This window comes from Paramormyrops kingsleyae, chromosome 2 (assembly GCF_048594095.1).
Source record: "Paramormyrops kingsleyae isolate MSU_618 chromosome 2, PKINGS_0.4, whole genome shotgun sequence".
NCBI lineage: Eukaryota > Metazoa > Chordata > Actinopteri > Osteoglossiformes > Mormyridae > Paramormyrops > Paramormyrops kingsleyae.
In genome coordinates this window covers 15328227-15343057 of record NC_132798.1, presented here as the reverse complement: position 1 = coordinate 15343057, position 14831 = coordinate 15328227, and the positions used below count along the sequence as shown (strand labels likewise).

At 44.0% G+C, this 14831-nt stretch overlaps 1 long non-coding RNA gene across 1 annotated transcript; it reads right to left on the bottom strand.

The window, feature by feature from the left end:
- Positions 1-3940: 3940 nt before the first annotated feature.
- LOC111856615 (uncharacterized) lies at positions 3941-12855 on the bottom strand. The gene is made up of 3 exons (XR_002841175.1): positions 12788-12855; positions 4928-4967; positions 3941-3975 (listed from the first exon to the last, which is right to left on the bottom strand). It is a non-coding gene; the product is annotated as an uncharacterized lncRNA (long non-coding RNA).
- Positions 12856-14831: the final 1976 nt, after the last annotated feature.

The following is a 14831-nucleotide window of genomic DNA, read 5'->3' as shown; positions in this document are numbered from 1 at the left end:
GTCTCTCCAGCATGTAATATTTGTTGCAGATGAATTCATTAGACTACACGTTTTGATGGAACAGCCAATCTTACTGATGCTCTTTCATTTTAGGATTCTGATCTCTCAGTCAGCTGTCTCAGAAGTCTTGGCATGGTCAACAACCAAACGGAATGCATCATAAACTGAATCGATATAGGAGCGCTAGGGCTGAAATGGGACCAGGATGCTGTACAGACCCTGAGCTGTTCCACATTCTGGCAGGGAGTCTGCAGGCAGCTCACCGTTGTCTCTTCCTCCCCATGTGCTCCGCTTCCCCAACCATCAGCAACCGGCAGACTCACCCTGTCATGGAGACCACTTTCAGCACGCCAATAAGCTCCACTTGCTAATTTTAGCCTTCTCTTGGTAGAGAAACTCCAATTTACTCTATTCCCCGCAAGTTCCTGGTCACAGTGCATGAATGACACAGTCCATGCAGGCAACAATTTCCTGCTAAAAAAAAAAAAAACGCAGAACAGAAAAGCTTAGCCACCCCCCCAATTACCTTTCTGCTCTCATGCATCTAAATCGAGGACGAAAAAAACCATTCTGCTGAAATGTTAAGAGTGAGGAAATGAACAAACACAATTACCAAACTCAATACCTTGCCAAGGTCTCGACGTGTAAATTCCGCCACTTAATTGGGACTTTCAGAGTAAGCATGCTTGGAGGTCCTTGAGAAACTGTGATTCATGCTGAGCTCACAGCTCAGGCACCCAGGTGGCGTCATTCTACTGATCCAGCCGTGCGGCACGGCAGACTCAGGCAGGGGTGCTGAAGAGATTTCGGGCCCACTGTAACCGCTTATAGTGTAATCATACTAGCATCCGTAATAATACAATAATGAGGGAATGTAGCAATAATAACGTAAATGCTCTGTTTCAACTGGTCTCAAGGTTTTCTCACACTTCCATAAAACATATCTGCACCCACTCTTGGTATTAAATGTATTGTATTGACAGCTCTAAAGAAGTACAGCTGGTGCTGAGATGCAAACTCACATCAAGCGACCTTAAAGTGGTGACTAGCATCTTTGTCCTTTAGCAAGTGGGTACCAAAGTGGCCCTGTAAGGGAACATGACCCTGGCCTTTGCTTCCCAGCTGTCGGAGTATCAATCTCAACAAAATGTAGGTTCTTATCTCACTTCTGATATCAATGTTGTACAGTGGTGCCTGCGGTTCACGAACATAATCCGTTCCAGGAAAGTGGTCACGAACTAATTTGTACGCGAACCAAGGCAATTTTTGCTATAAGAAAGCATTGAAATTCGATTATTTTGTTCACAAGCCTACCAAATAATATTTGTTAATTAATTTTCTGGTTTTTATAGTAAAACTACACAATATAGTGTGGCGACGGGTGGACCGAGGCATCGTGGGAGCAGAGAGAGACGTGGAAACTTGCTTGCTGGGGAAATCACGCTCTTTATTAACAGTCCTTAATCCTTGTATTGTTGTTAATTTTAATGGTTGCATTTCCCTATTGTCACACGTGTGTTTGCCCGTGTCTTGTGGGTACCTGGTCCGATCCTCATGTGTTAATCTTCCACCGTGTGTGCATCTTGCAGTTCAATGTCTAACAACCTTGTTTTTCCCGTCTGTGTATTTGGGTTTGGTGCTTGTTGGGTGCCTGTTGTGTTCCTTCTATTTACAATTGCACGCAGGGCATGCTGGGACATGCGCCCCGCCGGTGGTACACTAGTATAAAGAAAAGGAATCTGGTCGAGGAATCTGTTTGTCGACCAAATTTTGTTCGGGAACCACTGCATTTTTTTCATGAAATTTTAGGTTGTGAAACAAATTGTTCATAGGCCACAGCGTTCATGAACCGCAGGCACCACTCTTTCTCTTTTTTTTTGTTGTATTGGTGGTGGGGAGCAATCAACTGTGAGACTTGAATGCTTGTCTTTTGTAGCAAAGTCCTAATTGTACCCTTAGAAGTCCAAAACTGTTAGCCAAGGAATAGCACAAACTATACAACATTAGCCACCACTGCTGATGTCAGATGAACTATGAGCTTTTGCGATAACTTCATCTCCGGCCTGCTAAATCCATTCGGCATGTACATGTAGCTTGCAGATTTCTGTCTGTGACCCCCATCTCCTGCTAGTAGGTGTGAGTTGGCCAGAGCTGACCTTGCCTTTAAAACACCGGAGCTCCAGAATCATACGCATCTAAAAGGCACCAATGCACCACTCGACCTTGTGGAAGGTTCTTGAAAATGGATGGCACTTTGGCGAGCTGACAGGTGCGAGACAGCGGGTGCTTTCACACAACGGATCAACACGGTGTGAAGAAATGTCTCACCTCCAAGCAGAAGCCCCAAGACAAAGTTCAGCGCTGGGACACGATTCTTTATTGTCATCGTATATGACAGCACAACAAGATTGTGTGGTGCAAACAAAATACAAGACAGGACATGTAATATTTAACAAGTACAAAATATAAAATTGTCAATAAATATAATTAGCAGATATAGGTAGTATATGGTAGTGCAGTGTGCTGGGGGTTACAGGCCTTAGTGAGAGTCCTTAGTGAGAGTCCTTAGGGAGAGTCCTTTAGTGTCTGGTTCACCCTGGTTGCTATACTGGAGTAAAAACTGTTCTGAAATCTGGTAGTGTGGGCTTTGAGTACCCTGTACCTTCTACCAGATGGCAACAGTTCAAACAAATGGTGATTTGGTGAATCCTTCCATCCTCAGAATGGATGTATATGTAAGGGCCATGAAGACAAGAAGCCCAGGAGGCTACAGGCTCCGACACGTTCTGGAGATTCCTACTGTCATGTCCCGCTCGTTTGATCCTCCTGTGTGCCACGCCCCCTCATTTGCCTCGTGTGGAATCCCCATGTTTTCAGCTGTTTCTAGTTATGTAAACTAGTCTGGTGTATTTAAATCTGTGTCTGTGTGCCTTTAGTTAGTCGGTCATTGACGTCGTTCCATGTAGATGAGTGTGTTTTTTCTAATTAAACCCTGTGTTCACCCGACTCCTCGGCTCTTGTGCCTGCTTCCCCACTCTGTAACCCACGAGTTGTGACACCTACTCCCAAACCAAGTGGTAGATGTAATCCTTTTGCCATTTTCTTGGTCTGCTCCAGGACTGCTTTCCAAGAGGACATCCCCAGAACAGCTCCAAAGGAATCTGTACAAGAAGAATCCTGTGCACCCATGTTTTAAAGATATGCTTCCAGAAAACGTATTAGAAGCGTATCTCACACTTTCATCCAACACAACATATTTTTCTTCCATATAAATATAACTATTGCATATTCTGAAGGTCTTACCAAGGATGTGGTTGGGTCTGACATCACCCTGCCATCCTTCTGTGGTGAATAACATATTGAGATCTATCTAGACCCCTTACTTACATGCAGAGCTCTCAGTTCCGGAAGAATGATGACTCATCTTTCAGAAATATTACCTCACATATGTCAACACCAAGTACCTTTACACAATAACACAAAATTAACTTCTCACATGTCGTCGTCAGGCAGCTTGACCTGGAAGCACCCCACAGGAACATTCACATTATACCTTAACATTTTCACACTTCAGTAAAATGGGGGAGTGATAATTATTCAAAATGTTCCGAGGCTCTGCTCTCCACACTAAATAACACAACACAAGGACTTACACAACAAATCACTTGCTTTGAATTATGACTCAACTGCAACCTTTCCCCTGATACCAGGATTTTCATTACAATCTAAGATACAATTCCATTACCCTTGTTCTCACATTGCTTTTGGGCAATTCCAGTCCAGAAATATCCTGCTATGGTACTATAAGCAATAAAGATGTTACGAGATGACAGCCCTTTGGTCCTGGCTGAAGGTTTGTGTCTAGCAGACATGCCATCCCCAGTAGACATGTCACATTTTTGATTGCAGCATCCTTGATTCTGGTTCCCCTTCCTGGTGCCATCAACTCAATCAGCAGGTGCTACATCCTGATACCTGGGAGAACATGACAACGAGTAGCTCGTGACATTGGGCCTCGCCTCATTTCTCCTCTGTTTGTGGCGCGCAGGCCTGTGAGGAAGACCCTCAGAGTGGCCTTCAACCCAAGGTTTATTTTCTCTCCTGACAGGAGTCTTTGTGTTCCTCTCCTCCGTGCCCTCTGGCTTTCTGAATTCATTAGCCATATGCATGCAACTGAGCTGACATCTCCCACTGCCTGATTTGCTTTATATTATCCTGAAAAAGTCTGAGCCGCAGAGCCGTGTGGAGGGCATTATGCAAAAAACAACAGGAAAATACATGTTATATAAAGCAAGTAGATGAAGGCAGCATTACTCTGTTTCTAAATGACAGCATGTACCATTTCTTTAAAAATACCGCTGAGGCTTCTTTAAAAAGATAACTAAGTCCATAGCAGCTCTAAATGAGGCCATCACAGTTATGCTACCAAGGTAACATTTGGAGCATAGCACACCTTAGCCACTGTACCCCAGTTTACGAGACAAAAAAATCCACCGATTAAATGATTTGTTATGTGCCATTTGCACAAGTACAAGTACATTGGGATGCTTCTTTTGCACATCAAATCTTGCCCTCCTTTTTGAGACATACTCGCACATATACGGTTCAGAGTGAAGCTTAGGGTCTAAGCACAGGGTCAGCCATTTATCCAGCACCCCAGAGTACTCGGGGGATTAAGGCCACACTCTAGTAAGAAATGGTAGCTTTAAATAGTCAGCATATGGCTGGAAACACTGCAACATCTTGGCCTTTTTTTAGCGTGTAGACTATCTTAGTCCACAGCTGGAGATCAACTTAGCCCGAAAGCAGAGGCAGGTAATTAGTCTGCATTTCCTGCTTATCTTCGTGTTAGCATCGAGTCGACTGATGCTGTCATGCCTGATGACTCCGTCCCGCCTGCCTTCCAGAGGACGACGCAATCACTCACCACGGTAGGCCGTCCACCCACTGCTCGCAGATCCTCCTGCCTTCCAGGGAACACATTTGGCTTATTTCTAAATCTTTGAATAATAATCAGGCACTCTTCAAGCATGCTATCTATTAAGGCTGACTTCCTGCAGAGGAAGATCCTGGTTTCATAACATGGGGAGTAGAAGGTGACTCAAGCAACAGGCAGATATCTGCAGCCTTGCTGCCTTTCGGTGTGTAGAACATAGAGGGTTCATGGGAAACAGAGGAGTTTTTCTCCTTGATTTTGCTCCTCCTGTCTCTCATACCCACGGACAGAAGGAGCAGAGTGAGTTCACTGCTATGTGGCTGATGGCTTTTACGGACTCTGTGGAGTCCTCAGATTAAAGCAATGGTTTCTAATAAATTTTGCTTTGTGTGGTTTTACAAATGTTAAAAGACGTATGAAATTACATTTGTTTAAAGTTCCATAAGGTCATGTGTGAATGAATTTGGAGTTAGAACAGTTTTGAGGCCATGGAGAACTTGCAAGCAGGGGGTAAACATGAGTGTTCAGTGGGGTGCCAAGCTAAAAATGGCAGTCAGGCTGTTGGACAGGCATCCATCCAGCCATCTATCCATCCATCCAAATGGTTATGCAATGCAGGGTCACAGTAAACTTGGAGCTTACCCAGGAAGCACGGGACAGGGGATACTACGAATGGAATGCAAGTCCACCGCAGGGTACACAGCAAGGGCAACAACAGCCATCACAAATACGATATCTGCAGGATGGAATCAGTGTACCCAAAGGGAAGCCATACAAACCACGCACACACATACACACTCACACACACACAGACACACACACACGGCTACAGGCTATCCACTAAGCTGGCGTGCCAACCTTGGACCGCCATTACTGGCCCAATTTGTGCTATTAAGCATTACATTTTATTTATTTAGCAAACACTCTGATCAAAAGCGGCACAGATTTTTTGAGAAGAAACCGACTCAGACAGTCCCTGAAGGAACAAGGGCCTTGCACAGGGGCCCATTCATGACATCACAATGCCAGCTCGGGGACGAGAGTGGGTGACCTAACCCTAACCCTAACCTAACCCTAACCCTAACCCTAGCCTTGCACAGGGGCCCATTCATGACATCACAATGCCAGCTCGGGGACGTGAGTGGGTGACCTAACCCTAACCCTAACCCTAACCCTAACCCGCTGAATCACAGGCAAGACTGAGGAGCAATATTAATGAGTATGTTTTGTGGAAAAATGTGTTTTAAAACTCATTTTCAGAAGGTGCAGATTAACACAGGTATTCCTGGTCGAATTTTTTTTAACTCTAGTTGCCTTGCACTTAAAAAAAATAATAACCGTATTTTGATATTGACATTTCCAAATTAAAATGATCATTTTCCATCAGTCCTTGGTTTCCATGGACTGGGAAAACCCGGGAAAAAGAAACTGCGTTTATTGAAATATAGTTATTAATGGTACGTGTTATATGGAGTAATCCCACTACAGTAAAATAAACAAACTGTTATTGGATCTTGGTGGAGTTTAAATCTGTTTCCATCACTTGATTCCCAATTTTATTACTGAATCAACATATAAGTATAAAATAAGATCATGGGCCAAGCAGGTAAACACCAGGAACCAGAATGGAAAGCAATGCCATTGTCAGTTTTTGTTGAATTTCCTTGCAGAAACTTGTTATTATGCCACCTTGAACTAGTCAGCTTCTAAAGTATTGAATTTAGCCCGCGGTTCTGCGGTCGGCTTGGAACAAACGCCTTCCCCCATCAAACACACGCCCACGTGCCTCCATCGTGCGTCTCTGCCATTCGTCTCTTACAAATTCATGGCAGATTGAGGATGGAGAGGCTGAGAAGGAGACAGAGAGAGCCAAAGCATCCGAAATGCTTAGCAATGTATCATAGGGGGAAACAAAGCTGATCATCACCCAGCGATAGAACACAGTCGCTTAAATGGTTCCGGCATGAGCTGAAACAGACACTTTTGCTGATGCGGCATTTAGGGGGCTCTGTAAGAAATATCGGGGTCCAAATCCATTTGGAGGTATCCTTCTCTACCTCAGACTTGAACCCTAGCATTTCTGGATTAATGGTGCCCTGTGCTAAACGGTGTCTACCGGAGAACCTCGCCTCCGCTCCTCCGGGAACAGAACACAGTGTTCCCAAATGGCTGTAGGTTTCCAATAAAGCCACTCAAAGTGAATTGAACTGGGATGGGGGAAGGGGGGGGGGGCTAATTAGAGGTCAAGGAGGCAGGCCCAGTAATTGGATCCTCCTGCAGGCTGTTACTGCTCCCTCTCACACAGCTTACCTTCACTCTCTCTCTCTATCTACTCTGCACAAATCTACCGTCAACAGGTAAGGACACTGACTACATCTACACTGACAGAACAAAGGCGTAAAACAGTGAGACTGTGTGCTTGCTGTGGTTCATTAATCACCCCCCCCCACTCTCTTCGGGCACCGAGAGAGACACTGAGCTCACACAAATCCACACGTATGGTGATGGCTGCTTCATCCCCATCTGACACACCTGAGTTATTTTTGGTAGACCGCTTTTTCTGTGTGCGCTGATATCTATTGTACTTCAGGATTGATTTCGGTCCTCCTTTTTCCATCAACCCTCTCTTCCCTTCTACCTCTCCCCAGAGCCCAATTACCACCTCTCTTTCCTGCTGGATGGATGACCCCATGTACAGGCTGGGTAGACATACAACCACGTATAGGTCTACAGATGGCAGAGCAGGTTCCGGCCCACACAGACAGGAAACCTGCTGCCGCTCCAGGGGCACCAGCGTGAAGTGGCCATGGAGATGGGAGAATAGGTGTGCGTCATACTCACAAACAATACACACGCATACAATACGCACACAAACAATACACATGCAAACAATACACAAGGAAGTATCAGGAGGGATCACATATCACAGGCCAAGCCTGAGCAACAAGGATTTAGGAAATAGAATCTTTGGAGGGAGAGCACAGAGAAAAGAACTACAGTGCCGCCCTGGTGGACAGAAAGGAGTATAACATACAGCTAGAAATACAAACTTATGTAAAGGCTGAATTCTGGTGCTGGGGAGTATGGGATACCATGGATACAAAATTATTTTTAAAAAACTACAATCTCCAAATGACCAAGTCAAATTTAGAGTGATCAAGATAAGTTTTTTCATTCTTGAGTTAAATAGAAATCTGAGAAAATCTACCAGATGAATATGGAAAACTCTGATGTCCTGTCTATCATACTGACTCTAGGATATGGTGTCCTGTCTTTCTAGGACTGAAGACAAAGCTGGAAAAAATGCTACTGTGTTTGTGCTTCGTCGGAACTAAACGCGAAAGCTGATGAACCCAGAACTCACGAAGAGGAACCTGAAACAGATCACAGGGCGGGATGGATGTAACACGCGGCAGCTCCCCGCCAGGAGGACTCAGCCGGGGCTGCACCGCCGGCGGCCCGAGAAGAAGCCGAACACAATCACAGCGGAGCCACTTTGCGGACAGCTGGATCAGAGGGTGTGTGAATAACAGAGCGCTGCCTGGGGGAGGCCAGACAGCTCGGCCACATCGGGCCACTTCTGCTTATTAATGGGGGAAAAGTCAGACCAGAAGTGCTAGAGGCTTCTTAATGAAGCATCATCCTCTGAAAGACAAGTGAAAAGAGACAGGTGGGGTTTAGGTCAGACTGCAAAGCCTGATCTATGAGAAGATCACATTTACACTTTATTTATAGCAGACGCTTCTATCCAAAGCGACATATGTTTTTTAAGAAAGCAGAGTAGGAGCGATTGGAGGCTTAAGGGCCTCATGTTAAAATCACTGGGATTTGAACCAACATCCTGCTGATTAGAGGCACAGTAGCCAAACAGGCGGAGCCATCCATCATCCGAGACTGGGCATATGCAATTATTTTTCCCCCCGAGGTTCGAATTTCGTCAGCCTCACAAAGCCAAGTCCAGGGGAGACTTCACTGAGTCGAGAGGGAATGGGGTCTGGAAGTACCCCTGCTTTGGACAAACACACACACACACACACACACACACACCTTATTATTATATATATATATGTGTGTGTATGTATGTATGTATATACAAATACCAAAAAGAATGAGATTGTCCCTTTGTGTAGAGTAAGGAGGCGCATTCCTGCTCCTGTTTTTCTCACCCCGTAATACAGCTTCAATTTTTGAAAGCATTCCCCTGCACAAATGTATTGTGTTGGTTTGTGTATGTGCCAAATTAAACTTGAAACTTGAACTGGTGTTATTGACGCTGGCCATCGGTCAGGATGACCTGGGCCTACGGCTCTGGCTGGGGCAGCCTGGGGGCAAAGCGCCCACTTCCGACCAAATTAAAGGTCTGTCTTGTCCTTCCCCTGCTACCTGACACGCAGACTGATAAACAGTGACTCCAGACCTGCGATGCTGCCGCCAGGAGTGGAAGGACAGGAAGACGAGAGAGCCAAAAGCCAAAAGCCGTGAGGTTTTCACGCTCGTGGGGGTTGGTCACCAGAGGCTGAAATTTAATCCTGATTCTCAGGAAGGCAGAGGATGTAGGTACATCTTTACAACATGAGGCTTCAAGATGCCCTGTGATGTTTTGGGTCAGGTGAACATGAGATTCACTCACAGGCCATGAAATAAGACTCAAGAAAATGCACTGGGTTTGGGTTTAACTCATCCTTCATCCTGCTGTCACTGTAGAGCATGAACATGGGTCAACACTAAAGTTATCATTTTGATTTCCTAATTTAGCTTTTTGTTTAAGTTATTTTCAATTTTCATTTGAAATCCTCTTTAGGTTTACTTAGTTTTCAGTGCCGTTTTTTTTTAGTTTTTACATTGAATATATTTTTCTATTTAGTTTTTATACATTTTAGTTTCAGCTCAAGTTTTAGTCACTTTATTTCTGGGGACTGACAAGGATGTAGAGCTGTTTTATGTGTGGGAGCGTTAGAGGATTCTACATGAATGTACTGAAGTCTTCAAACAAAAAAACTGCCAAAATATGTTCCAACTGCTACTAATGGTACAGATGAACACATCATTACCTTAGGTACATAGTATTAGAAAAATGGTAACGGAAAGCATTTGATGGTTTTCATTTATTTTAAGCAATATTTATAGTTTCGTATTTCGGTTTATGAAAATGTTATCTCATAGTTATAGTTTTTGTTATCGATAATAACCCTGGTTGACACCGGCCATTATCATCTCAGCGATGAGGCAGCATTCATAAATGGAGTCAATAAATTATTAAAACATACAGGTTATTTCAATAGATCCCAAACCTTTTCGCCACAACACATATGTGGAATATACATCTCGGTTAAAGTAACAATAGCTGTTAACTTAATCATCAAGTTAAATATTAATATGCGTAAATGCTTATTTCCTGCTTCTTCCAGGTCAGCTTACAATTTTCACACCTTTCTCACAGATGGATATGAAGAAATTCAGGTGAAGTATCTTATTCAAGGGTTCAATAACTCTCAGGGCTTAGTTACCCCCCTGCTGCTGGAAGACCTCAGCAGAGGCCAGAGTAAACAATGAGCCATGACGCCGGTGCCGCGTCCCTGTGACTCAGATCTGCACCCATTAGGGCCTCCTCCCGCACAGACGGCGAGCGGCAGGGACACTCAGCAGCTCCCCCACTCCAGCAAAGACTCCTCTGGCAAGACCCCCTGCTCTTTAACATACTCATCCCGCTCGACTTTGCAGAAACCTGAACACAAAAAACACTCCCAGAAAGGGGGGGGGGGGGGGGCACATGTCATTGGCAACGCTTGCAGACCACGTTTCTCCTCTCTCTCTTCCACATTTCTTGCAAACTTCCTGGCACCTCGATAGACCACTTTGACAAACTCCTTACTAATATAGTTATATGGCTTTATACCCCCCACCCAAAAATATATATATCTTAGCTTGAACTTAAAATAACATACTGGGTATGTTTGACAGGGTCTTAGGGTCAAGGGTCCAACAGCTGGCTCCTTCTGGTATTTAAGTTGAAATCTTTGCCTGCACTGCAACCTGCTGTTCCCTTCCACCACACACACACACACACACACACATACACACACACAAACACGCATTGTTGGTGACGGGGGGAGGGGGGGGTGGCTGGTTTTAGTTGTGACAGAGGACATGTTGAGCGGGTGTCAACAGCAGCTGCTCCACAGCAGAGTGCCCCCCCAGGACTGACCTGCTGCTGTCACACCAGAGAACGGTGCTCTGTAGCTCTTCCACAGACTACAGTGACGATGCAGGAGCATCGAGCCGTAACCTAAAATAATGCATTTACATACATGTCCATGGCTAAACACCAAGAGGCCTAAATGAAAGGTGGCTGGCATTAGGTGGAATGCTGGTTCAGTAGCGAGCATTCATCACCAACACCTCTAGAATCGAGGGCTCAGATCCTACTCTGGCCGTGGGTGGAGTCTCCGTTTATCGCTTCCTGTTATGTGGGTTTCCTTCTGTAACCCAAAGCTAAGGTGAGCAGGCAGCTCCAAAGTGCCCATATTGTGGGACTGGCCTCCAGTTCAAGGTGTTCCGCTGTGTTGTGTTCTGGGATAGGCTCTGAGTGACCCTGAGCTGAAGTAGGGGCTGTAAGATGGACGGAATGTATTTTATATTCCTTCATCCAGTGGAAAAAAATTACGTTTGCCATTACAGGTGTATATACAATAGCAGACATCTCCCTAAGTGTTACAGAGGTACCAACTAAGCCCTGTAACTCCTCCAGTGAGCTGGATCCATTTAGACAAGGCTGACCCCTTCTGGTCATTAAAATCACTACAACAAAGTGAGAGCTTGAGGTTCTGAATAGGGGTGTGTATCTCTACCTCTTAGAGGGCACAATACATTCATTAACATACTCACCCCAGTCTACAATATGATAGAAAGGAAAATGCAATTAAACATGTAATGATTCAATATAAACGATTAATCTCTGATTGGAATCGATTTAGACTTAGAATATACCATATACTAAAGTGTTCTAATTTTGAAGTGCAAAACAAAACAAGTAACTGCATTTTTTGCAATGCAAAAACTACCTGAGACTCTATGCACCTGAAGCTGATCGTAAGATTTTAATGTAAAAATTGCAGAAACAGTATATTTTGAATGTTGTCTTATACCTCTGGGACCAGGGCTTGAACTGCACCCTGGGTCCATGTGCATGGAGTTTGCGTGTTCCTCCTATGTCACCATGCCGTTACCTCCAGGATCTCTAGTCCGTCCCCCAGTCTGAAACCATGCTAAGGTGAATTGGAGTTACCAAATTGTCCATATTCGTGACTGTGTATGTGAATAGTGAGTGTGTCTGCGATGGGTTGGTGACCCATCTTGGGTTATTCCCTGCCTTGCGATTATAGCTTCCAGGATAGGCTCTGGATCCCCACAACCCCGCCTAGGCCAAGTGGGTACAGTAATTGGATGGAAATGGATTTCCATTCTAAATCAATTTTTTATTAGACTCCTAGTCCTGAGTTGGGGCCATATGCTATTTGTCCCAGCACGCTCAGCTCAACTCATCCGAACACCGGCAACTCAAGAGTTTACAAATTAAGCCGTGCATACCATTAGTGTGTCTGTCACAGTTATGTCTGACTGTTATATCACGGAAAATGTTGGCGATAGTGCAAAAGAGAAATAAATAGAACATAAATATTTAGACATATAGAAAATTATATAAACGACATCTTAAGACATGGACATTAAGACAGGTTAGCACCAGTTGGTGGGGAATAATAATAATTAAATTAAAATTAAATAATAATTAAAAAGCACGCAGCTGCTTTATTTGACTTAAGCGTACTCACCCAACGATTTACATGTACTTACGATTTACGCGCTTTGGGCGGAGAAACCCGTATCACTGCGCAGAATATAGGAGCACCCCGGCGAAATCTTCTGCGCAGTGATGCGCTTGGTGAGTGGAGTTCCGCAGAAGAAAATAGTTCGTACACTAAACTGCTCACTACAAAGTCTGTGAATTATCTTGAGTAACCGGGTCATAATTTCTGGTAAGAGACATTGCTGTTGAATTTTTCAAATGTATTTTTTGGCGCTATAATCACCACAGAAAGAATGACATTCACTCATGTGAATATCTGAGAGAAGGTTGACATTTCTATGGTCGATATCTCCAAAATTATAGGTATCTCCCATCAGAAAAACCTAAATGGACAGATACCACATAAGCCCTTTAAAGCATATCTTTTTTTAGTTATGGGATGAACTGCCTCTTTAAGGGTTTCAGAAGCAAAAACCAAACCGAAGCTAAATTCGTGTAGTAAAAGTTATCGTTATCTTCCACATTTTTTTCCAGTGGTTTATCAGTTTAGCGTTATCGAAGCTTTTCGGTTAGCTGTACCCACCGCTGTGTAACACAAAAAAAAACTGTCTAATTACGTGTTTGACTGAAGTAGCCTACTAAACCATAGCCACACTGTGATACAGTGATCTACTTTTACCATTCCTGTGAGATTTTTCTACTTTTAAATGATCAGTATGTTGACACCTCAGTTGCACCTCAGTCAGCCCATATGCATTTTCAGTATCTGCTGCTGAAATATGTGTGGGGATCAGCATACTTACATCAGATATTATCATCCCTCTTCAGATGAACCTGGGTCATGGTGCCTTCAATTTACAATCAAAGAACATGCATTTTCTGTTTTTAATGAACTGGGTGTGTCTGGCAGAATCTTACATTTGACGGTCCAACAGCTGGTTTCTCTAGGGATTTAGGTTGAAATCCTTGCCTGCCCTGCAACCTGCTGGTCCCTTCCTGCCTTGCTAGTTGTGTAGACACTGGTGAAAGACTGAGTACTACACACATACACATACTGTGTCTCTGTAAACATTTGATGAGTGGATTGGTGACGGGGAGGGGGGGTGGTGGCTTGGCAGGTCCTAGTTGCGACAGAGGACATGTTGAGGGGGTGTCAACAGCAGCGGCTCCACAGCGCAGAGGCCCGGGACTGACCTGCTGCTGTCACACAGAGAACGGTGCTCTGTAGCTCTTCCACAAACTACAGTGAAGATGCAGGAGCATCGAGCCGTAACCTAAAATAATGCATTTACGTACATGTCCATGGCTAAACACCAAGAGGCCTAAATGAAAGGTGGCTGGCATTAGATGGAATGCTGGTTCAGTAGCGAGCATTCATCACCAACACCTCTAGAATCAAGGGCTCAGATCCAACGGAAACACTTTGCTTGGGGGGACACAAACAATATAGTACTACCCTCTTACTTATGTATTAGTTAAACTCACGTTTGTTCATTACTAATGAATCATAAAATCTTTTATCTGAAGCAGTTCCTATATTTGTTACTATATGTTTACTCTGCAAACCATTGTGAACTACTGAAGGATCAAGTAATGAATAACACAAGTGAAATACTGATCTCATGTTTGTTCATCATTAATGAATTGTGATGCATCTTTTATCTCAAGTAGGTACTATATTTGTTCATTATCTGTACTTTAGTAGTGAGTTACTACTAAGTATTTGTGCCCCATCAGGTAAATTGTTACCAGTCCTACTCTGGCTGTGGGTGGAGTCTCCGTTTATCGCTTCCTGTTATGTGGGTTTCCTTCTGTAACCCAAAGTAGGGGCTGTAAAATGGATAGATTGTATTTAATATTCCCTCACCTAGTTGTTAAAATTTAGGTCTGCCATTACGGGTGTAGAAACCAATGAGGCAAAACATTATCACCACCCCATGTGAAGCGAATAATGTTGTTTTATAAAAACAGTGCATGTCAAGGTTTGGGATATATTAGAGAGTAACATTCGGTATTTGTAGTTGACTTGTTTAATGCAGAAGAAATGGGCAGGGATTAAGATCTGAGTAACTAATACAAAGGCCAAATCAT